Source organism: Entelurus aequoreus, linkage group LG07 (genome assembly GCF_033978785.1).
Source record: "Entelurus aequoreus isolate RoL-2023_Sb linkage group LG07, RoL_Eaeq_v1.1, whole genome shotgun sequence".
Taxonomy (NCBI): Eukaryota; Metazoa; Chordata; class Actinopteri; order Syngnathiformes; family Syngnathidae; genus Entelurus; species Entelurus aequoreus.
In genome coordinates, this window is record NC_084737.1 from 17,413,488 (window position 1) to 17,438,807 (window position 25,320).

At 40.3% G+C, this 25,320-nt stretch overlaps 5 non-coding genes across 5 annotated transcripts; all 5 read left to right on the forward strand.

The window, feature by feature from the left end:
* The first annotated feature begins 83 nt into the window (after nt 1-83).
* trnam-cau (transfer RNA methionine (anticodon CAU)) lies at nt 84-156 on the forward strand. The gene has a single exon. It is a non-coding gene; the product is annotated as a tRNA-Met (tRNA).
* Nucleotides 157-1,265: 1,109 nt separating this feature from the next.
* Nucleotides 1,266-1,337, forward strand: trnah-gug (transfer RNA histidin (anticodon GUG)). Its single transcript has one exon. It is a non-coding gene; the product is annotated as a tRNA-His (tRNA).
* A 328-nt stretch (nt 1,338-1,665) lies between these two features.
* trnam-cau (transfer RNA methionine (anticodon CAU)) lies at nt 1,666-1,738 on the forward strand. The gene has a single exon. It is a non-coding gene; the product is annotated as a tRNA-Met (tRNA).
* A 5,010-nt stretch (nt 1,739-6,748) lies between these two features.
* Nucleotides 6,749-6,820, forward strand: trnah-gug (transfer RNA histidin (anticodon GUG)). The gene has a single exon. It is a non-coding gene; the product is annotated as a tRNA-His (tRNA).
* A 327-nt stretch (nt 6,821-7,147) lies between these two features.
* Nucleotides 7,148-7,220, forward strand: trnam-cau (transfer RNA methionine (anticodon CAU)). The gene has a single exon. It is a non-coding gene; the product is annotated as a tRNA-Met (tRNA).
* The last annotated feature ends 18,100 nt before the right edge of the window (nt 7,221-25,320 follow it).

A 25,320-nucleotide genomic window follows, 5' to 3' on the forward strand; every position in this document is an offset into this window, starting at 1 on the left:
AAACTTGCTGTAGAAAAAATTGTTGACACCTGTGATTGTATAGGTGTTGGTACTAAATTGCTTGCACTAAAGCAACAGTCATTGCCTTGTTAGCGCAGTAGGTAGCGCGTCAGTCTCATAATCTGAAGGTCGTGAGTTCAATCCTCACACGAGGCATATGTTATTTGTTTTAGTGGGTTGGAATCCCTTCATTGTCACTGTTCAAAGAGGATTTGTCATTTTTGGGGGGAATTTTGCCTACTATTCAAAATCCCGAGTGCCATTAGCTCGATGCTCACACGGGGCAGTCATGTTTCTTTTCAGTGAGTTTGAGTTCCTTCATGGTCACTGCATTGTCAGTGTTTAACCCCTTTTGCCAGAGTCAACAATCTACGTGTCCAGCGTTTTTCTCCAGAATAGCACAACGAAGGGCTAGTGGCGCAATGGATAACGCGTCTGACTAGAATCAGAACATTCTAGGTTCAACTCCTGGCCGGCTTGGCAAACTTTTGTACTCAAATCCGAAGTCAAAGTTACGTAGGTTAATTATCTGCAGCAAGAACAGTCAACAGCTGTGATCGTAGAGTGGTTAGTACTCTGCGTTGTGGCCGCGGGAACCCCGGTTCAAATCCAGGCCACACTAACCAAGGTTCTTGCAGTGGTTTTTTCTGTCTGTTGTCTAAAAATAATTCCTTTTTGACATCATGTTGTTAAGTGGCATAACAAAGAAAAGCTACAGTAAACTTGTTGTAGAAAAAATTGTTGACACCTGTGATTGTACAGGTGTTGGTACTAAGTTGCTAGCACTAATGTTATAGTCATTTCCTTGTTAGCGCAGTAGGTAGAGTGTCAGTCTCATAATCTGAAGATTGTGAGTTCAATCCTCACAGGAGGCATATGTTATTTGTTTTAGTGGGTTAGAATCCCTTCATTGTCACTGTTCAAAGAGGATTTGTCATTTTTGGGGGGAATTTTGCCTACTATTCAAAATCCCTATTGCCATTAGCTCGATGCTCACACGGGGCAGTCATCTTTCTTTTCAGTGAGTTTGAGTTCCTTCATGGTCACTGCATTGTTAGTGTTTAACCCCTTTTGCCAGAGTCAACTCGTGCACAGTGTTATTTTCCAGAATGGCACAAACAAGGGTTAGTGGTGCAATGGATAACGCATCTGACTACGGATCAGAAGATTCTAGGTTCGACTTCTGGCTAACTCGGTAAACTTTCGTACTCTAACCCGAAGTCAAAGTTCTGTAGGTTAATTTGCTGTAGCAACAATGGTCAACAGCTGTGATCGTATAGTGGTTAGTACTCTGCGTTGTGGCCGCAGGAACCCCGGTTCGAATCCGGGTCACAGCAACCAAGTTCTTTGCAGTGGGTCTTTTTGTGTGTTATCTAAAAATATTTTCTTTTTGACATCATGTTGTTTAGTGGAATAACAAAGAAAAGCTACGTATAGCCTCTTGCTCCCGATTTGTTGTTCAATTTGCAAGTGGCGCATAAGACAAAGTATCTGACTATGGATCAGAAATTTCTAGCATCTACTCCCGGCAAGCCCGGGAGGCTTTGGCAATTTTAACCTGAAACCAGAAGTGTTGGAGGTAAACTTGCTGTAGAAAAAAACGGTTGACGCCTGTGATCATATAGGTGTTGGTACTAAGTTGTTAGTACTAAGATGCTAGATGTTGCCTCGTTAGCGCAGTAGGTAGCGTGTCAGTCTCATAATCTGAAGGTCGTGAGTTCAAACCTCACACGAGGCATATGTTATTTGTTTTAGCGGGTTGGAATCCCTTCATTGTCACTGTTCAAAGAGGATTTGTCATTTTTGGGGGGAATTTTGCCTACTATTCAAAATCTCTAGTGCCATTAGCTAGATCCTCACACGGGTCAGTCATGTTTATTTTCAGTGAGTTTGAGTTCCTTCATGGTGTGTGTGTGCTCGCGCACAGGGTGCTTGTGATGCGTCAGTGCGTTAGATTTGTGGCAGAAGTTCTTGTAGTTAGTGCTTGCTGCATGCTGCCCCTGCTTGCTACTCTCTGCTCACAGTTATCGCCGCCAGCTAGCCCCTGGGTGGGTGAAAAGAGGAGCCGAGTGCGTAAGCCTCCTCCTGCTGGTACCACCAAGACCCCTGTGGTGCCTCCTCGTGGCCACACACGGTAAACTGCGTCTTTGCAGACACAGGCTAAACTGTAGGAGATCTCGGAGCAGCAGTGGGCCCCAGAGGCGAGGCGTGCAGGCCCACCAGTGTGTGGACACACCCTGGCGTCCGCCAACCACTGCCCCATTTATGGGTTAAATAGATATAAGATCTCAACGGTGGAAGTGGCGGAGGATGACACTGCATGTCACAACGGCACTGAAGGCGGATGAAGGCTGCAAAAGAGGGTGGTCTCCAGTCGTCATGGATCCATGCCACTGGATCAAGGCCCCTCTCTGCCAAGGACCGTGTGGTGGCTGCAGGCGCATCAGTCTCCCCACGCTAAAAGATGTCACGCGCAGGCGTCCTCCCGAATGGGAACCCATCCATTTTACATCCCGGATACTTCAAAGTCCTGCCCCCGTTACCACTTCCCGGTAACGGGGGCAGGACAGTGAAGTCTGGCAGTCCCTAGCCACAACCTGGCACACAGGCGGTGGGTGTTAGATTCAGTCGTTAAGCTCATGGACAGAGGCAGAAGAGCTTCTCGGCAGCTTCACCCATGACTGAGCAGCCCTATTCAGGATCCACTCTGCTCACCCCAGTAGGGGAGGGGGTTAGAAAAGGTACCCTAAAAATAGCCTGCCTCGCAACATCCTGTCTGGAATACCGCATCCAGAGGGATCACCACCACGCGGTCAGAAACAAAGAGAACAAAGAAAACACAAACTACACATTGGAGCCTGGAACGTGCGAACCCTCACGGACAACCAAGCCAGCGATCGACCTGAAAGGCGAACTGCCATCATCTCCAGAGAGCTAAGGAAGTTCCAGATCGACATCGCAGCACTCTCCGAGACCCGACTGGCCGACGAAGGGCAGCTGAAGGAAGAAAAAGGCGGATATACTATCTTTTGGAAAGGAAAGCCTGCAAATGAGCCACAAATCCATGGTGTGGGTTTTGCTATTAAGAACTGCCTCATCAACCACCTCCATGAACTCCCTGTGGGCATCAACGAGCGCCTAATGACCGTACGCCTTATGCTTGCTAGCAGTCATATGGCCACGGTCGTTAGTGCCTATGCACCAACCCTTGATGCACAGGATGAAGTTAAGGAGGCCTTTTATGCTGACCTGGACAAAGTTCTATCTGAAGTCCCCAAGGAGGACAAGTTAATCCTGCTCGGAGACTTCAACGCCAGAGTGGGACGAAACCACCACCTATGGAGGGGTACGCTGGGGGGAGAAGGGGTCGGAAATACAAACTGTAATGGCACACTACTGCTAACTAAGTGCTCGGAGCACAACCTGGTCATCACCAACACACTCTTCCGTCAGAAAACCAAGTTCAAAACATCATGGATGCACCCTCGCTCCAAACTGTGGCATCTCATTGACTACGTCATTGTCCGCTCTAAAGACCGTCGCGACGTCCTAAACAGCAGAGCAATGACCAGTGCAGACGACTGCTGGACCGACCACCGCCTCATTCGCTCCATCATGTCCATTCGCTTAATGCGGAAAAGACGGATGCAGAAAAGACAGTGCCGGCCAAGAATGAACATCGAGCTGTTGAGTGACACCACCTACCAACAACAGCTGCAGGAGGCCTGTAGCGCAGCGTTGCCCAAACAGTACCCAGAGGATACGGAAACACACTGGAGCACACTTTCGACTGCCATAATGAAATCCTGCAAAAATATTCTTGGTCTCAAAAAGCGGAGACATCAAGACTGGTTTGATGAGAACGACACTGAGATCCAGCAACTAATTGACAACAAGCGGCAAGCTTTTATCACTTGGCAAAACAACATCCACTGCAAAGTGAAAAGAGTAGCACACGCCAAAGCGAAGGCAGCTGTCCAAACACAGGTTAGGAAACTGAAGAACCAGTGGTGGACAAAGAAGGCTCTGGAGATCGAGCAGCTTGCTGACTCTGGAGACACGAGAGGCTTCTTCGATGCCACAAGAATGGTGTATGGTCCCAGCCACCACTGCCTAACCCCCCTTCGCTCAAAGGATGGTCTGCTGCTGCTGAAGGATAAGGACGCAATTTCAAACAGGTGGAAAGAACACTATGAGGACCTCTTAAACAGGGACACTATACCTGAGATGGAGGCTCTTGACCAACTCCCACAACAACCCACAGATGAAAGCATGGGAGAACCACCTACCTTGGATGAGCTGCAGGATGCCATTGGGAAGATGAGGAACACCAAGGCTGCTGGGCCCGACGGCATTCCAGCAGAGGTCCTGAAGAAAGGCGGACCTGATCTTACCAAGCACATCCATGCCCTGCTTCTCAAAATATGGGAAGAAGAGGAAATCCCCGCACAGCTCAGAGATGCCCTAATTGTCTCCATATTTAAGAAAGGAGACAAGGCAGACTGTGGGAATTACCGTGGCATCTCTCTCCTGTCCACCATAGGGAAAGCCCTCTCTCGGGTGTAGTAGAATTTCTGACCTTTTGACCTATGTTTCTTGTCTTTTAAGAATGTCCGCTCATTTTCAATACTCTTGTATTTTTGTGCCATTGAATGGACCAGTTGTGGGACAAAAGTGAATATTAAGTCGTGCCAACCTGTCTATAGAATGTGTTGACTGTCTCAAGGATTCGAGTTGTTATGGAACAGATAGGAAAAGCAAAACAAGACATTGACGCATTTGATAAGGAACGATGACGCACAACAGACATATGAATGGCAGAAGACCGGAACTCGGGAGTGATTTTGGCTTGTGTGTGTCTTGTGTGCTCTGGAGTACATTGTGTCTGCTTGCACGGACAACTTAATTCAACCTGCACTTCTGATAATGGGTAAATAAATTTGTTGTACTAAACTACTTTTGTTGCCTGCTTAAGCTTCGGACAATCCACTACACGGGTTTTGGCCAACAGACTCACCCCCCTGTCAGAAAGCGTGCTTCCTGAGTCTCAGAGTGGATTTCGCCCAAGCAGAGGCACCACAGACATGATTTTCATCGCACGACAACTGCAAGAAAAATGCCGGGAACAAAACCAATCACTATACATGGCCTTCATAGACCTCACCAAAGCCTTCGACTCGGTTAACCGTCAGGCCCTTTGGCTGGTTCTGTCCAAGATTGGCTGCCCAGATAAATACATCCGGATACTGAGACTACTGCATGATAACATGTCAGCCACAGTGCTCAGTGGCAGTGGAGATGAAACGGAACCCTTTAGGGTAGACACAGGCTTAAAACAGGGATGTGTCATCGCTCCAACACTATTTTCCATTTTTGTTGCTACTATCCTCCATCTCACAAACATACATCTGCCCCAGGGAGTCGAAATAATGTACAGAACCGACGGTCAACTCCTCAACATCAACCGTTTCAGGGCTAAAGGTCAAACCACCACCATATCCATCATGGAGCTGCAGTATGCAAACGATAATGCCCTCGTAGCCCTCTCAGAAGAGGACCTACAGTGCACTCTGTCTGCCTTTGCAAAGGCATACAAACAGCTTGGTCTTGCCATCAACATAAAGAAAACCCAAATCCTCCACCAATCACCACCAAACAGTAGTGCGCCTGTCCTGCCCCCAAACCTCTCAATTGACAAAATCCGACTGGAAAATGTGGACCACTTCCCATATCTCGGGAGCCTCCTGTCATCTAAAGCTGTCATTGACGATGAAATTCACCACCGCCTCAGCTGTGCCTGTGGGGCCTTCTCAAGGCTGAGGAAGCGAGTCTTCGAGAACCGTGACATCCAAGCAAAGACCAAAATCCTGGTCTACAAAGCAGTCATGCTCCCCACCGTTCTGTATGGGTCAGAAGCCTGGACCACCTACAGCAGGCACTTAAAGGCAATTGAGACCTACCATCATAGATGTGTCAGAAAAATCCTCAGGATCAGCTGGGAGGACCGACGCACCAACACCAGCGTCCTGGAGGAGGCTGGCTTGCCCACCATCACTGCCACGATTGCCCAAAACCAACTCAGATGGAGGGGTCATGTAGTCCGCATGCCTGACTCTCACCTCCCAAAACAAGTCCTTTATTCCCACCTTGTTGAAGGGAAACGGGCCCCGGGGGGTCAAAAGAAGAGATTTAAGGATAACATCAAGGCAAACCTGACAAAGTGTCGCATAGACCTTAAGTCTTGGGAAGTCAAGGCAACAGACAGGACGATGTGGAGAAACCTTGTCCGTGAGGGTGCTGCGCAATATAATGACGACCTCCGCCGTGCTGCACAAGACAAGCGCAGACTAAGACAGGAGAGAGCATCCACAAAACAGGCCCAACGCAAACCCACCACCACTACATTCCCTTGTCCACATTTCCCCAGAATAATCGGGTCCAGAATTGGCCTCTACGCCCTCCTGAAGACCCACAAGGACCAGGAAGGAGGACAGTCATACTCGACCACGAGTGACCGCCGATGATGATGATGATTGTCATTGTTTAACCCCTTTTGCCAGAGTCAACTCGTGTCCAGGGTTATTCTCCAGAATGGCACACACAAGGTCTAGTGGAGCAATGGATAATGCGTCTGACTACGGATCAGAAGATTCTAGGTTTGACTCCTGGCTAGCTTGGCAAACTTTTTGTACTCTAACCCGAAGTCAAAGTTCTGTAGGTTAATTTGCTGTAGCAAGAATGGTCAACAGCTGTGATCGTATAGTGGTTAGTACTCTGCGTTGTGGCCGCAGGAACCCCGGTTCGAATCCGGGTCACAGCAACCAAGTTTCTTGCAGTGGGTCTTTTTGTGTGTTATCTAAAAATATCTCCTTTTTGACATCATGTTGTTTAGTGGAATAACAAAGAAAAGCTACAGTACAGCCTCGTGCTCCCGATTTGTTGTTCAAATTGCAAGTGGCGCATGGGACAAAGTATCTGACTATGGATCAGAAATTTCTAGCCTCTACTCCTGGCAAGCCCGGGAGGCTTTGGCAATTTAACCTGAAACCAGAGGTGTTGGAGGTAAACTTGCTGTAGAAAAAATTGTTGACACCTGTGATTGTATAGGTGTTGGTTCTAAGTTGCTAGCACTAAAGCAGTAGTCATTTCCTTGTTAGCGCAGTAGGTAGCGCGTCAGACTCATAATCTGAAGGTTGTGAGTTCAATCCTCACACGAGGCATATGTTATTTGTTTTAGTGGGTTGGAATCCCTTCATTGTCACTGTTCAAAGAGGATTTGTCATTTTTGGGGGGAATTTTTTGTAGTCTACCCCGAAGTCAAAGTTCTGTAGGTTAATTTGTTGTAGCAATAATGGTCAACGGCTGTGAACGTATAGTGGTTAGTACTCTGCGTTGTGGCCGCAGGAATCCGGGTCACAGCAACCAAGTTTCTTGCAATGGGTCTTTTTGTGTGTTATCTAAAAATATTTTCTTTTTGACATCATGTTGTTTAGTGGAATAAATATAAAAAACACATACAGTATAATACATATGATAAAACATGTATAAATATATAATATAATACATATGATAAAACATATATACATATATAATATAATACATATAATAAAACATATATAAATGTATAATATAATGAATATAATTAAACATATATAAATATATAATATAAGAAAACATATACACTACCGTTCAAAAGTTTGGGGTCACATTGAAATGTCCTTATTTTTGAAGGAAAAGCACTGTACTTTTCAATGAAGATAACTTTAAACTAGTCTTAACTTTAAAGAAATACACTCTATACATTGCTAATGTGGTTAATGACTATTCTAGCTGCAAATGTCTGGTTTTTGGTGCAATATCTACATAGGTGTATAGAGGCCCATTTCCAGCAACTATCACTCCAGTGTTCTAATAGTACAATGTGTTTGCTCATTGGCTCAGAAGGCTAATTGATGATTAGAAAACCCTTGTGCAATCATGTTCACACATCTGAAAACAGTTTAGCTCGTTACAGAAGCTACAAAACTGACCTTCCTTTGAGCAGATTGAGTTTCTGGAGCATCACATTTGTGGGGTCAATTAAACGCTCAAAATGGCCAGAAAAAGAGAACTTTCATCTGAAACTTGACAGTCTATTCTTGTTCTTAGAAATGAAGGCTATTCCACAAAATTGTTTGGGTGACCCCAAACTTTTGAACGGTAGTGTATACATATATAATATAAGAAAACATATATACACATGTATAATATAATAAATATAATCCAACCTATACAAATATATAATATAATAAATATAATAACAAATATATAAACATATAATAAATATAATAAAACATGCATACATATATAATATAATAAATATAGTAAAACATATATACATATTTAATATAATAAATATAGTATAACATATATAAATATATAATATAATAAATAAAATAAAACATAAGTACATATATAATATAATAAATAAAATAAAACATATATACATATATAATAAAATAAATTCAATAAAACATATATACATATATAGTATAATAAATACAATAAAACATATATACATATATAATATAATAAATATAATAAAACATATATAATATAATAAATATAATGAAACATATATAAATATATAATATATTACATATAATAAAACATATATAAATAGATAATATAATAAATATAACAAAACATACATACATATATAATATAATAAATATAATAAAACATATATATATATAATAAAATAAATATAATAAAATATTTTTAATATAATAAATATAATTAAACATATATACGTATATAATACATTTACAACATATAATATTATAAATATAACAAAACATATACATATATATAATATAATAATTATAATACAACACACATACATATATAATATAGTAAATACAATAAAACATACATACATATATAATATAATAAATATAATAAAACATATATACGTATATAATAAATTTACAACATATAATATAATAAATATAATAAAACATATACAAATATATATTATAATAAATATAATACAACACACATACATATATAATATAGTAAATACAATAAAACATATATACATATATAATATAATAAATATAATAAAACATTTATACACAGTCTGACCTACTTTGATAGGTCATGTTTTTGTTGTTATTCAATCAGTTCTTAGGACTGCAGTTTGTCCTCAACACAAATTTTTAATGATTTGTTTCCCCCATAATGCCAATTTCTGATAAACATTCAATTATTTTGGAATGTTTGACTTTATTAAAAGCTTTAATAGCGCCTATATGAGGTACATATGAAACATATACTGTATATAAACATATATTTGAAGTACAAATATGAAGTACATGTAAGAAGTACATATATGAAGTATATATATGAAGAATTCTGAAGTCCTCGCGTCTGGTGCGAGACTTTTGTGTTGTTTTTGTCACATGTCAACAACGCCCTCCATCATCATAAGTCTCCTTTGAAGTACGGTTTATTTCGACAATACTACGTTTTCATTTCCATAAATTATATATGATTATTATTTTAATGTAATCTTCGCACAGTGATGATCCTCTCGTGACACAGTTGACTTTTTCGATCCATAATGGACCAACTCTCACCTTTTTTCACAACACAATTGTCTTTGTGTGTGTGTGTTTGTGCGTGCGTGTGTGTGTGTGTGTGTGTGTGTGTGTGTGTGTGTGTGTGTTTGAGAATACAAGTGGAGGCATGAGTGTCTCCGCACACCTTCATGAACATGTCAGACAAAATCCAGGCCTTGCAAGAAGATATTCCAACATAAATCAGTGATAATCCACACCTGGGGTAAAATATGTTATTACCAGTTAGCATGCTAATGTTAGAAGGCTATTTTTTTTTTTTTTTTTAGCTAATCGTGTAGTTATACACTTCAGTCTTATTTTGGCACTTGATGCATGCTAACATTAGCAGGCTAGCATTTTAAACACATAATATATTTTGTTAGTATATTAGCATGCTAACATTAGCATGCTAGATTATTTAGCCAATTTAGCAGGTGTACACCTTAATGTCGTATATTGTGGTATTTTACTCATGCTAACTGTAACTATTGTATTGTAAATATTGACTGAAAACAGACTAAAAAAGAAACCTAAAACGAACCAAAACTACAACTAAAATGTGTTATAAAAAAGAATAGCAACAAAAGAAAATAACATGTTTATAGTTGGTCTGTGATTCGTTTGTCATCGGCCTTAAGCACATTACAAAATAGAGATCTCATTTTCACCCCCTGGTGGTGAAATCCATCAAAATTAGGGTGGTCCCAAAAAGGAGGGATTTTTTAAATTGACTATGTGTATTGTATCGCAAGTGCTTGTATCGCAAGTACTCCCCCTCCGGTCAACATATGAAATAACAAGTGTGTGTAAAAATTTGAAGTGCTACCCCTCTGGTCAACATATGTAATAACAAGTGTGTGTAAGAAATTCAAATGCTCCCCCTTTGGCCGAAATGTATTCAAAAAAATAAATATAAATGTATAAAGACACATACTGTAATCATTTGAAGTAAATAATCATTAAAAAACAATTACAAAAAAAAATAAAATAAAAAAACTAAAAGCTTACCTTTTTTATATTTGCATAGTATGTATATATTATTAATGTTGTAAATATTTTCTAGAGGTCTCAAGAAGGTAAGAAATACAAGAATGTGTGTGTGTGTGTGTGTGTGTGTGTGTGTGTGTGTGTGTGTGTGTGTTCTTGTATTTTTACACTTCTTGAGACATCAACAAGGAAAAGTACCTTCCATATGAGGACCGGTGAACAAGTAAGGACCGAAATCATGGTCCCAATATGGAAAACCATTGCATCTAATAGAGAATTTCTCATTTGCACCCCTGGTGGTGAAATCTATCAAAATTAGGGTGGTCCCAAAAAGGAGTTTTTTAAATTTTTTTTTACTGTTTGTTGCTTTTAAAAGTGCTCCCCCTCCAGTCAACATATGAAATAACAAGTGTATGTAAAAATTTTAAGTGCTCCCCCTCTGGCCAACATATGTAATAACAAATGTGTGTAAGAAATTGAAATGCTACCCCTTTGGCAAAAATGTATTTAAAAAAATAAATAAATATGTATATAGATACATAAATAAATGGGTTATACTTGTATAGCGCTTTTCTACCTTCAAGGTACTCAAAGCACTTTGACAGTATTTCCACATTCACCCATTCACACACACATTCACACAATGATGGCGGGAGCTGCCATGCAAGGCGCTAACCAGCAGAGGCAAAGGGTGAAGTGTCTTGCCCAAGGACACAACGGACATGACTAGGAAGGTAGAAGGTGGGAATTGAACCCCAGTAACACTCCGATTGTTGGCACAGCCACTCTACCAACTTCGCCACGCCGTCCCTATATAGAGACATACTGTAATAATTTGAAGTAAATAATGATTAAAAAATAATAAAAAATACATAAAAAACACATAAAAAAACAACTAAAAGCTTACTTTTTTAAATATTTGTATAGTATGTATATATTATTAATGTTGTAAATATTTTCTAGAGGTCTCAAGAAGGTAAGAAATACAAGAACGTGTGTGTATGTGTTCTTGTATTTTTACCCTTCTTGAGACATCAACAAGGAAAAGTAGCTTCCACATGAGGACCGATGAACAAGTCAGGACCGAAATCATGGTCCCAATATGGAAAACCATTGGACCTAATAGAGAATATCTCATTTGCTCCCCTGGTGGTGAAATCTATCAAAATGAGGGTGGTCCCAAAAAGGAGGGATTATAAAAATTTACTATGTGTCGCTTTTAAAAGTGCTCCCCCTTCGGTCAACATATGACATAATAAGTGTGTGTAAAAATTTGAAGTGCTCCCCCTCTGGCCAACATATGTAATAACAAATGTGTGTAAGAAATTGAAATGCTACCCCTTAGGCAAAAATGTATTTAAAAAAATAAATAAATATGTATATAGAGACATACTGTAATAATTTGAAGTAAATTATTAAAAAACAATAAAAAAAAATAAAGAAATAAAATAAAATAACTAAAAGCTTACTTTTTTAAATATTTGCGTAGTATGTATATATTATTAATGTTGTAAATATTTTCTAGAGGTCTCAAGAAGGTAAGAAATACAAGAATGTGTGTGTGTGTGTGTGTGTGTGTGTGTTCTTGTATTTCTACCATTCTTGAGACATCAGCAAGGAAAAGTACCTTCCACATGAGGACCGGTGAACCATTGGACCTAATAGAGAATGTCTCATTTGCGCCCCCGGTGGGGAAATATATCAAAATGAGGGTGGTCCCAAAAAGGAGGTATTTTAAAAATTGACTGTGTGTCGCTTTTAAAAGTGCTCCCCCTTTGGTCAACATATGTAATAACAAGTGTGTGTAAGAAATTGAAATGCTCCCCCTTTGGCCAAAATGTATTTAAAAAAATATATATATTAATGTATATAGAGACATACTGTAATAATTTGAAGTAAAAATTGATTAAAAAACAATTACAAAAAAAAAAATAAAAAAAAATAAAACAACTAAAAGCTTACTTTTTAAAATATTTGCATAGTATGTATATATTATTAATGTTGTAAATATTTTTCAGACGTCTCAAGAAGGTAATAAATACAAGAATGTGTGTGTGTGTGTTCTTGTATTTTTATACTTCTTGAGACATCAACAAGGAAAAGTACCTTCCACATGAGGACCGGTGAACAAGTCAGGACCGAAACCATGGCCCCAATACGAAAAAAACCATTGGACCTAATAGAGAATGTCTCATTTGCGCCCCCGGTGGTGAAATCTATCAAAACGAGGGTGGTCCCAAAAAGGAGGGGTCTTTCAAAATTGACTGTGTGTCGCTTTTAAAAGTGCTCCCCCTCCGGTCAACATATGACATAATAAGTGTGTGTAAAAATTTGAAGTGCTCCCCCTCTGGCCAACATATGTAATAACAAGTGTGTGTAAGAAATTTAAATGAGCCCCCTTTTGCCAAAATGTATTTAAAAAAATAAAAAAATATTTATAGAGACTTACTGTAATGATTTGAAGTAAATAATGATTAAAAAACAATTACAAAAAAATGTAAATAAAAATAAATAAATAAATAAATAAATCAAATAACTGAAAGCTTACTTTTTTTTATATTTGCATAGTATGTATATATTATTAATGTTGTAAATATTTTCTAGAGGTCTCAAGAAGGTAAGAAATACAAGAATGTGTGTGTGTGTGTTCTTGTATTTCTAGCTTTCTTGAGACATCAGCAAGGAAAAGTAGCTTCCACATGAGGACCGGTGAACAAGTCAGGACCGAAATCATTGTCCCAATACGGAAAACCATTGGACCTAATAGAGAATGTCTCATTTGCGCCCCCGGTGGTGAAATCTATCAAAATGAGGGTGATCCCAAAAAGGAGGGGTCTTTCAAAATTGACCGTGTGTCGCTTTTAAAAGTTCTCCCCCTCCTGTCAACATATGAAATAACAAGTGTGTGTACAAATTTGAAGTGCTCCCCCTCCAATCAACATATGAAATAACAAGTGTGTGTAAGAAATTGAAATGCTCCCCATTTGGCCAAAATGTATTTAAAAAAATAAATATAAATGTATAAAGACACATACTGTAATAATTTGAAGTAAATAATGATTAAAAACAATAAATAAATAAAATAAAATAAAATAAAATAACTAAAAGCTTACCTTTTTTATATTTGCATAGTATGTATATATTATTAATGTTGTAAATATTTTTCAGAGGTCTCAAGAAGGTAAGAAATACAAGAACGTGTGTGTGTGTGTGTGTGTGTGTTCTTGTATTTCTCCCTTTCTTGAGACATCAGCAAGGAAAAGTAGCTTCCACATGAGGACCGGTGAACAAGTCAGGACCGAAATCATTGTCCCAATACGGAAAACCATTGGACCTAATAGAGAATGTCTCATTTGCGCCCCCGGTGGTGAAATCTATCAAAATGAGGGTGATCCCAAAAAGGAGGGGTCTTTCAAAATTGACTGTGTGTCGCTTTTAAAAGTTCTCCCCCTCCTGTCAACATATGAAATAACAAGTGTGTGTAAAAATGTGAAGTGCTCCCCCTCCAATCAACATATGAAATAACAAGTGTGTGTAAGAAATTGAAATGCTCCCCATTTGGCCAAAATGTACTTAAAAAAATAAATATAAATGTATAAAGACACATACCGTAATAATTTGAAGTAAATAATGATTAAAAAACAATAAATAAAAAAAATGAAATAAAATAAAATAACTAAAAGCTTACCTTTTTTATATTTGCATAGTATGTATATATCATTAATGTTGTAAATATTTTTCAGAGGTCTCAAGAAGGTAATAAATACAAGAACGTGTGTGTGTGTGTGTGTGTGTGTGTGTTCTTGTATTTCTCCCTTTCTTGAGACATCAGCAAGGAAAAGTAGCTTCCACATGAGGACCGGTGAACAAGTCAGGATCGAAACCATGGCCCCAATACGAAAAAACAATTGGACCTATTAGAGAATATCTCATTTGCGCCCCCGGTGGTGAAATCTATCAAAATGAGGGTGGTCCCAAGAAGGAGGGGTCTTTCAAAATTGACTGTGTGTCGCTTTTAAAAGTTCTCCTCCACCTGTCAACATATGACATAATAAGTGTGTGTAAAAATTTGAAGTGCTCCCCCTCTGGCCAACATATGTAATAACACGTGTGTGTAAGAAATTTAAATGAGTCCCGTTTTGCCAAAATTTATTTAAAAAAATTAAAAAATATTTATAGAGACTTACTGTAATGATTTGAAGTAAATAATGATTAAAAAACAATTACAAAAAAATGTAAATAAAAATAAATAAATAAATAAATAAATCAAATAACTGAAATCTTACTTTTTTTTATATTTGCATAGTATGTATATATTATTAATGTTGTAAATATTTTCTAGAGGTCTCAAGAAGGTAAGAAATACAAGAACGTGTGTGTGTGTGTTCTTGTATTTCTAGCTTTCTTGAGACATCAGCAAGGAAAAGTAGCTTCCACATGAGGACCGGTGAACAAGTAAGGACCGAAATCGTTGTCCCAATACGAAAAAACCATTGGACCTAATAGAGAATGTCTCATTTGCGCCCCCGGCGGTGAAATCTATCAAAATGAGGGTGATCCCAAAAAGGAGGGGTCTTTCAAAATTGACTGTGTGTCGCTTTTAAAAGTTCTCCCCCTCCTGTCAACATATGAAATAACAAGTGTGTGTAAAAATTTGAAGTGCTCCCCCTCCAATCAACATATGAAATAAAAAGTGTGTGTAAGAAATTGAAATGCTCCCCATTTGGCCAAAATGTATTTAAAAAAATAAATATAAATGTATAAAGACACATACTGTAATAATTTGAAGTAAATAATGATTAAAAAACAATAAATAAAAAAATGAAATAAAATAAAATAACTAAAAGCTTACCTTTTTTATATTTGCATAGTATGTATATATTATTAATGTTGTAAATATTTTTCAGAGGTCTCAAGAAGGTAAGAAATACAAGAACGTGTGTGTGTGTGTGTGTGTGTTCTTGTATTTCTCCCTTTCTTGAGACATCAGCAAGGAAAAGTAGCTTCCACATGAGGACCGGTGAACAAGTCAGGATCGAAACCATGGCCCCAATACGAAAAAACAATTGGACCTAATAGAGAATATCTCATTTGCGCCCCCGGTGGTGAAATCTATCAAAATGAGGGTGGTCCCAAGAAGGAGGGGTCTTTCAAAATTGACTGTGTGTCGCTTTTAAAAGTTCTCCCCCACCTGTCAACATATGAAATAACAAGTGTGTGTAAGACATTGAAATGCGCCCCCTTTGGCCAACATTTATAAAAAAAATAAAAAATACATAAATAAGTATATATATATATATATATATATATATATATATAGAAACATACTGTAATAACTTGAAGTAAATAATGATTAAAAACCAATTACAAACCAAAAATTAAGAAAAACAAACAAACTAAAAGCTTAACTTTTTTTTTATATTTGCATAGTATGTATATATTATTAATGTTGTAAATACAATTCTTTATATATCTAGAAAAGGGTGGTCTTAAAGAGGTAGGCATTTTTCAGAGGTCTCAAGAAGGTAAGAAATACAAAAATGTGTGTTGATGAGTGCCCTCAGGTGCAGACAGTCCTCATATTAGAAGTGTTTGATGACAAAAGAGTCCCCAGCTCGGCGGGAAAGTCTTGTTTTCGACTCAAAGAGGACAAGAAGTCTTCAACCCACAAGTCTGGAGCGTGTGTGTGTCCTCCGACAAACGCTGCTGTTGTCCTCCTGGGCCAAGCAGGAGGTGTGAAAAGAAACATCTGATAGCTGATTGCCTTCCAGGTGCATTGTGGGATGGAGAAGAGAAAGCGGAGCGAGACACACTTGGTTGATAACCCGGGAGTGTGTGTGTGTGTGTGTGTGTGTGTGTGTGTGTGTGTGTGTGTGTGTGTGTGTGTGTGTGTGTGTGTGTGTGTGTGTGTGTGTGTGTGTGTGTGTGTGTGTGTGTGTGTGTGTGTGTGTGTATATGATGTGAATGGCTGCACAACAAAGAGCGGGAAGAGATCTGAGTCGGAGCTGAGATTGCGATGCCGCCGCATTCCGAGAGCTTTATGGTGTGAAACAGCAAAGGAGAAGGAAACAATGACGGCTTTCATAAGACGTCATTTTCTTCTGCTTTTTATCTGTGGAATGTGTGGAGTGGTCCTCCTCCGTCCACAACGTGACGCGTGCACCTTGTGCACCGCCATGGAGACGCGACGTGGAGAGTACAGGAAGTGAAAGTGAAAGAAGCGTTTTGACAAGTCATATGGCTACTTGACGCTAACTGGCTACTCTGCGGGACTGCTTGTATCGCACATGATAATGCACACAAGTAAACAACTTTCAGGACTGATTGTATCGCACATGATATCACACACAAGTAAACAACTTGGAGAACTGATTTTATCGCACATGATATCACACACAAGTAAGCACACTGCCGGACTGCTTGTATTGCACATGGTGTCACACACAAGTAAACACCCTGCAGGACTGCTTGTATCTCACATGATATCGCATACAGGTAAACACTCTGCAGGACTGATTGTATCGCATGACATCACACACAAGTAAATACACTGCATGACTGCTTGTATCGCACATGATATCACATACAAGTAAAACACCCTGCAGGACTGATTGTATCGCACATGGTATCGCACACAAGTAAACACTCTGCAGGACTGCTTGTGTCGCACATGATATCACACACAAGTAAACACTCTGCAGGACTGCTTGTGTCGCACATGACATCACACACAAGTGAACACACTGCAAGACTGCTTGTAATGCACATGATATCACATACAAGTAAAACACCCTGCAGGACTGATTGTATCGCACATGGTATCGCACACAAGTAAACACGCTGCAGGACTGCTTGTGTCGCACATGATATCACTCACAAGTAAACACTCTGCAGGACTGCTTGTATCGCACATGATATCACACACAAGTAAACACTTTCCAGGACTGTTTGTGTTGCACATGATATCACTCACAAGTAAACACTCTGCAGGACTGCTTGTATCGCACATGATATCACACACAAGTACACACTCTCCAGGACTGTTTGTGTCGCACATGATATCACACACAAGTAAACACTCTGCAGGACTGCTTGTGTCGCAAATGATATTACTCACAAGTAAACACTCTGCAGGACTGCTTGTATCGCACATGATATCACACACAAGTAAACACTTTCCAGGACTGTTTGTGTTGCACATGATATCACTCACAAGTAAACACTCTGCAGGACTGCTTGTATCGCACATGATATCACACACAAGTACACACTCTCCAGGACTGTTGTGTCGCACATGATATCACACACAAGTAAACACTCTGCAGGACTGCTTGTGTCGCACATGATATTACTCACAAGTAAACACTCTGTAGGACTGCATGTATCGCACATGATATCACACACAAGTAAACACTTTCCAGGACTGTTTGTGTCGCACATGATATCACACACAAGTAAACACTCTGCAGGACTGATTGTATCGCACATGGTATCGCACACAAGTAAACACACTGCAGGACTGATTGTGTCGCACATGATATCACTCACAAGTAAACACTCTGCAGGACTGCTTGTATCGCACATGATATAACACACAAGTAAACACTCTCCAGGACTGTTTGTGTCGCACATGATATCACACACAAGTAAACACTCTGCAGGACTGCTTGTGTCGCACATGATATCACACACAAGTAAACACTCTGCAGGACTGCTTGTATCGCACATTATATCACACACAAGTAAACACTCTGCAGGACTGCTTGTATCGCACATGGTATTGCACACAAGTAAACACGCTGCAGGACTGCTTGCGTCGCACATGATTTTACTCACAAGTAAACACTCTGCAGGACTGCTTGTATCGCACATGATATAACACACAAGTAAACACTCTCCAGGACTGCTTGTGTCGCACATGATATCACTCACAAGTAAACACTCTGCAGGACTGCTTGTATTGCACATGGTATCGCACAAAAGTAAACACTCTGCAGCACTGCTTGTATCGCACATGGTATCACATACGGGTAAACACCCTGCAGGACTGCTTGTACCGCTCACAAGTTAACACTCTGCAGGACTGCTTGTTTCGCTCATGATATCACACACAAAGTAAACACTCTGCAGGAGTGATTGTACCGCACGTGATATCACAAACAAGTAAACAACTTGCAGGACTGCTTGTATCGCACCTGATATCACACACAAGTAAACACTCTGCAGGACTGCTTGTATCGCACATGATATCACACACAAGTAAACACTCTACAGGACTGCTTGTATCTTATATGATATCACACACAAGTAAACACACTGCCGGGCTGGTTGTTTTGCACATGGCATCACACTGAGGTAAACACCCTGCAGGACTGCTTGTATCGCACATTGTATTGCACACAAGTAAACACGCTGCAGGACTGCTTGTGTCGCACATGATTTTACTCACAAGTAAACACTCTGCAGGACTGCTTGTATTGCAGATAAGATCACACACAAGTAAACACACAAACGGACTGCTGTTATCGCACATGGTATCACACACAGGTAAACACACTGCAGGACTGCTTATATCGCACATTATATCACACACAAGTAAACACACTGCCGGGCTGCTTGTATCGCACATGGTGTCACACACAGGTAAACACCCTGCAGGACTGCTTGTATCTCACATGATATCACATACAGGTAAACACTCTGCAGGACTGCTTGTATCGCACATGCCATCACACACAAGTAAACACACTGCTGGACTGCTTGTATCGCACATGACATCACACACAAGTAAACAAACTACAGGACTGCTTGTGTCGCACATGATATCACTCACAAGTAAACACTCTGCAGGACTGCTTGTATCACACATAATATCACACACAAGTAAACACACTGCCGGACTGCTTGTATTGCACATGGTATCGCACACAAGTAAACACTCTGCAGGACTGCTTGTGTCGCATATGATATCACACACAAGTAAACACTCTGCAGGACTGCTTATATTGCACATGATATCACACACAAGTAAACACACTGCTGGACTGCTGTTATCACACATGGTATCACACACAGGCAAACACCCTGCAGGATTGCTTGTATCGCACATGGTATCACAGACAGGTAAACACCCTGCAGGACTGCTTGTATCGCACACAAGTAAACACACTGCAGGACTGCTTGTGTCGCACATGATATCACACACAAGTAAACACTCTGTAGAACTGCTTATATTGCACATGATATCACACACAAGTAAACACACTGACGGACTGCTGTTATCGCACATGGTATCACAAACAGGTAAACACCCTGCACGACTGCTTGTATTGCACATTATATCACACACAAGTAAATAAACTGACGGACTGCTGTTATTGCACATGGTATCACACACAGGTAAACACCCTGCAGGACTGCTTGTATCGCACATGGTATCACATAAGGGTAAACACCCTGCAGGACTGCTTGTAATGCTCACAAGTAAACACTCTGCAGGACTGCTTGTTTCACACATGATATCACACACAAAGTAAACACTCTGCAGGAGTGATTGTACCGCACATGATATCACAAACAAGTAAACAACTTGCAGGACTGCTTGTATCGCACCTGATATCACACACAAGTAAACACTCTGCAGGACTGCTTGTATCGCACATGATATCACACACAAGTAAACACTCTGCAGGACTGCTTGTATCGCATATGATATCACACACAAGTAAACACACTGCCGGGCTGCTTGTATTGCACATGGCATCACACTCAGGTAAACACCCTGCAGGACTGCTTGTATCGCACATTGTATTGCACACAAGTAAACACGCCGCAGGACTGCTTGTGTCGCACATGATTTCACTCACAAGTAAACACTCTGCAGGACTGTTTGTTTCACACATGATATCACACACAAAGTAAACACTCTGCAGGAGTGATTGTACCGCACATGATATCACAAACGAGTAAACAACTTGCAGGACTGCTTGTATCGCACCTGATATCACACACAAGTAAACACTCTGCAGGACTGCTTGTATCGCACATGGTGTCACACACAGGTAAACACCCTGCAGGACTGCTTGTATCTCACATGATATCGCATACAGGTAAACACTCTGCAGGACTGCTTGTATCGCACATGACATCACACACAAGTAAACAAACTACAGGACTGCTTGTGTCGCACATGATATCACTCACAAGTAAACACTCTGCAGGACTGCTTGTATCGCACATGATATCACTCACAAGTAAACACTCTGCAGGACTACTTGTATCACACATAATATCACACACAAGTAAACACACTGCCGGACTGCTTGTATTGCACATGGTATCGCACACAAGTAAACACTCTGCAGGACTGCTTGTGTCGCATATGATATCACACACAAATAAACACTCTGCAGGACTGCTTATATTGCACATGATATCACACACAAGTAAACACACTGCTGGACTGCTGTTATCGCACATGGTGTCACACACAGAAAAACACCCTGCAGGACTGCTTGTATCGCTTATGGTATCACATACGGGTAAACACCCTGCAGGACTGCTTGTATCGCTCACAAGTAAACACTCTGAAGGACTGCTTGTTTCGCACATGATATCACACACAAGTAAACACTCTGCAGGACTGCTTATATTGCACATGATATCACACACAAGTAAACACACTGCTGGACTGCTGTTATCGCACATGGTGTCACACACAGAAAAACACCCTGCAGGACTGCTTGTATCGCTTATGGTATCACATACGGGTAAACACCCTGCAGGACTGCTTGTATCGCTCACAAGTAAACACTCTGAAGGACTGCTTGTTTCGCACATGATATCACACACAAGTAAACACTCTGCAGGACTGCTTGTATCATACATGATATCACACAAAAGTAAACACACTGCCGGGCTGCTTGTTTTGCACATGGTATCACACTCAGGTAAACACCGTGCAGGACTGCTTGTATCGCACACAAGTAAACACTCTGCAGGACTGCTTATATTGCACATGGTATCACACACAGGTAAACACCCTGCAGGACTGCTTGTATCGCACACAAGTAAACAGTCTGCAGGACAGCTTGTATCGCACCTGATATCACACACAAGTAAACACGCTGCAGTATTAACATCATAAAAAGTTCACTTTCCAGCCGACAAGAGTTCCAACTATAGAAAACATGTTTTACTAAGTTGTAGATGTTTTTTTCATGTAGCTAACACATGCTAACATTAGCATGTTATAACCTCAAGTGACTGTAAAATTGTACAAAGTATTTTTGACTATATCCTGTAGTAGTGTCTCTCTCACTCACACACACACACACACACACACACACACACACACACACACACACACACACACACACACACACACACACACACACACACACACACACACACACACACACACACACACACACACACACACACACACACACACACACACACACACACACACACACACACTACAGTTGTAGTGTAAGTACCATTACAAATATCTACTAAATACATCATAATGTACTCAGTTACTCAGTACTTGAGTAGTTTTTTCCACTGAATACTTCCATACTAAAAGTACTTCTTTGTACGCCTACTTTACTTGGACTTGAGTCATGCAGTAACAATACTGGTCTTGAGGAGAGTATAGACTCCGCCCACCTGTGTCCAGGACACACACACGAGTGTTTCCTACAGACTTTGTGTCCATGGAACATCTGTGGAGGACTGAAGACACAAACACTCCAACACTTTCCACAGTTGGAAGGAGGAGAGAGCGGGTGTTGCCGCAGGGTGCTGAGATGAAGAGACCAACAGGTAGACACCTGGAATGCAGACAGTCATGGAAGCAAACCTGTCGCATCTTGCAATTTCATTTGCTAAATATTGTCACATTTTACATCTCCCTTCCTTTTAGACCAGGGATCAGCGGCAAACACTCTTTTAAACCAGGGATCAGCTTCAAACACTTTTTAAAAACAGGGATCAGCTGCAAACACTCTTTTAAAACAGGGATCAGCTGCAAACACTCTTTTCAAACTGGGATCAGCTGAAAACACTCTTTCAAACCAGGGACCAGCTGCAAACCCTTTTTTATAACAGGGATCAGCTGCAAACAAACTTTTGAACCAGGGTTCAGCTGCAAATGTTCTTTTGAACCAGGGATCAGCTGCAAACACTTCTTTAAACCAGGGATCAGCTGCAAACACTCTTTTAAACCAGGGATCAGCGGTAAACACTTTTTAAAACCAGGGATCAGCTGCAAACAGTCTTTCAAAACAGGGATCAGCTGCACACACTCTTTTAAACCAGGGATAAGCTGCAAACACTCTTTTAAAACAGGGATCAGCTGCAAACACTCTTTTAAACCAGGGATCAGCTACAAAAACACTCTTTTAAACCAGGGATCAGTTGCAAACACTTTTTTGAAACAAGGTTCAGCTGCAAACTCTCTTTTAAAACAGGGATCAGCTGCAAACACTCTTTTAAAACAGGGATCAGCTGCAAACACTCTTTTAAAACAGGAATCAGCTGCACACAATCTTTTAAACCAGGGATCAGCTGCAAACACTTTTTAAAAAACAAGGATCAGCTACAAACATACTCTTTTAAACCAGGGACCAGCTGCAAACACTTTTTTGAAACAATGATCAGCTGAAAACTCTCTTTTAAAACAGGGATCAGCTGCAAACACTCTTTTAAACCAGGGATCAGCTGAAAACACTCTTTTAAACCAGGGACCAGCTGCAAACCCTTTTTTAAAACAGGGATCAGCTGCAAACACTCTTTTAAACCAGGGATCAGCGGTAAACACTTTTTAAAACCAGGGATCAGCTGCAAACAGTCTTTCAAAACAGGGATCAGCTGCACACACTCTTTTAAACCAGGGATAAGCTGCAAACACTCTTTTAAAACAGGGATAAGCTGTAAACACTCTTTTAAAACAGGGATCAGCTGCAAACACTCTTTTAAACCAGGGATCAGCTACAAAAACACTCTTTTAAACCAGGGATCAGCTGCAAACACTTTTTTGAAACAAGGATCAGCTGCAAACTCTCTTTTAAAACAGGGATCAGCTGCAAACACTCTTTTAAAACAGGGATCAGCTGCACACATTCTTTTAAACCAGGGATCAGCGGCAACTACTCTTTTAAACCAGGGATCAGCTGCAAACACTTTTTTTAAAAACAAGGATCAGCTACAAACATACTTTTTTAAACCAGGGACCAGCTGCAAACACTTTTTTGAAACAAGGATCAGCTGCAAACTCTCTTTTAAAACAGGGATCAGCTGCAAACACTCTTTTAAACCAGGGATCAGCTGCAAACACTTCTTTAAACCAGGGATCAGCTGCAAACACTCTTTTAAACCAGGGATCAGCGGTAAACACTTTTTAAAACCAGGGATCAGCTGCAAACAGTCTTGCAAAACAGGGATCAGCTGCACACACTGTTTTAAACCAGGGATAAGCTGCAAACACTCTTTTAAAACAGGGATAAGCTGTAAACAGTCTTTTAAAACAGGGATCAGCTGCAAACACTCTTTTAAACCAGGGATCAGCTACAAAAACACTCCTTTAAACCAGGGATCAGCTGCAAACACTTTTTTGAAACAAGGATCAGCTGCAAACTCTCTTTTAAAACAGGGATCAGCTGCAAACACTCTTTTAAAACAGGGATCAGCTGCACACACTCTTTTAAACCAGGGATCAGCGGCAACTACTCTTTTAAACCAGGGATCAGCTGCAAACACTTTTAAAAAAAGAAGGATCAGCTACAAACATACTCTTTTAAACCAGGGACCAGCTGCAAACACTTTTTTGAAACAAGGATCAGCTGCAAACTTTCTTTTAAAACAGGGATCAGCTGCAAACACTTTTTTAAAAACAGGGATCAGCTGCAAATACTCTTTTAAAGCAAAGATCAGCTGCAAACACATTTCTAAACAGGGATCAGCTGCATACACTCTTTTAAAACAGGGATCAGCGGCAAACACTCTTTTAAAACAGGGATCAGCTGCAAACACTGTTTTAAAGCAGGGATACGCTGCAAACACTTTCTTAAAGCAGGGATCAGCTGCAAACACGCTTTCAAAATAGGGATCAGCTGCAAACACTCTTTTAAACCAGGGATCAGCTGCAAACACTCTTTTAAATGAGGGATCAGCTGCAAACACTCTTTTAAAACAGGGATCAGCTGCAAACACTCTTTTAAACGAGGGACCAGCTGCAAACACTCTTTTAAAACAGGGATCGGCTGCAAACATGTGTGATAAGCACCATCACACAAGATGTTGAAATAGAACGGTGGCATCAGTCACTTTTTCTGATCAAACCTCCTAGAACAATCCGGATGGTTCTTTTCCTCTTTGGTCCGGAGGACACGACGTCCACAGTTTCCAAAAACAATTTGAAATGTGGACTCACCAGACCACAGAACACTTTTCCACTCTGTATCAGTCCATCTTAGATGAGCTCAGGCCCAACGAAGCCGACGGCGTTTCCGGGTGTTGTTGATAAACGGTTTTCGCCTTGCATAGGAGAGTTTTAACTTGCACTTACAGATGGAGCGACAACCTGTAGTTACTGACAGGGGTTTTCTGAAGTGTTCCTGAGCCCATGTGGTGATATCCTTTACACACTGATGTCGCTTTTTGATGCAGTACCGCCTGAGGGATCCGAGGTCAAAGGCATTGCTGCTTATGTGTAGTGATTTCTCCAGAT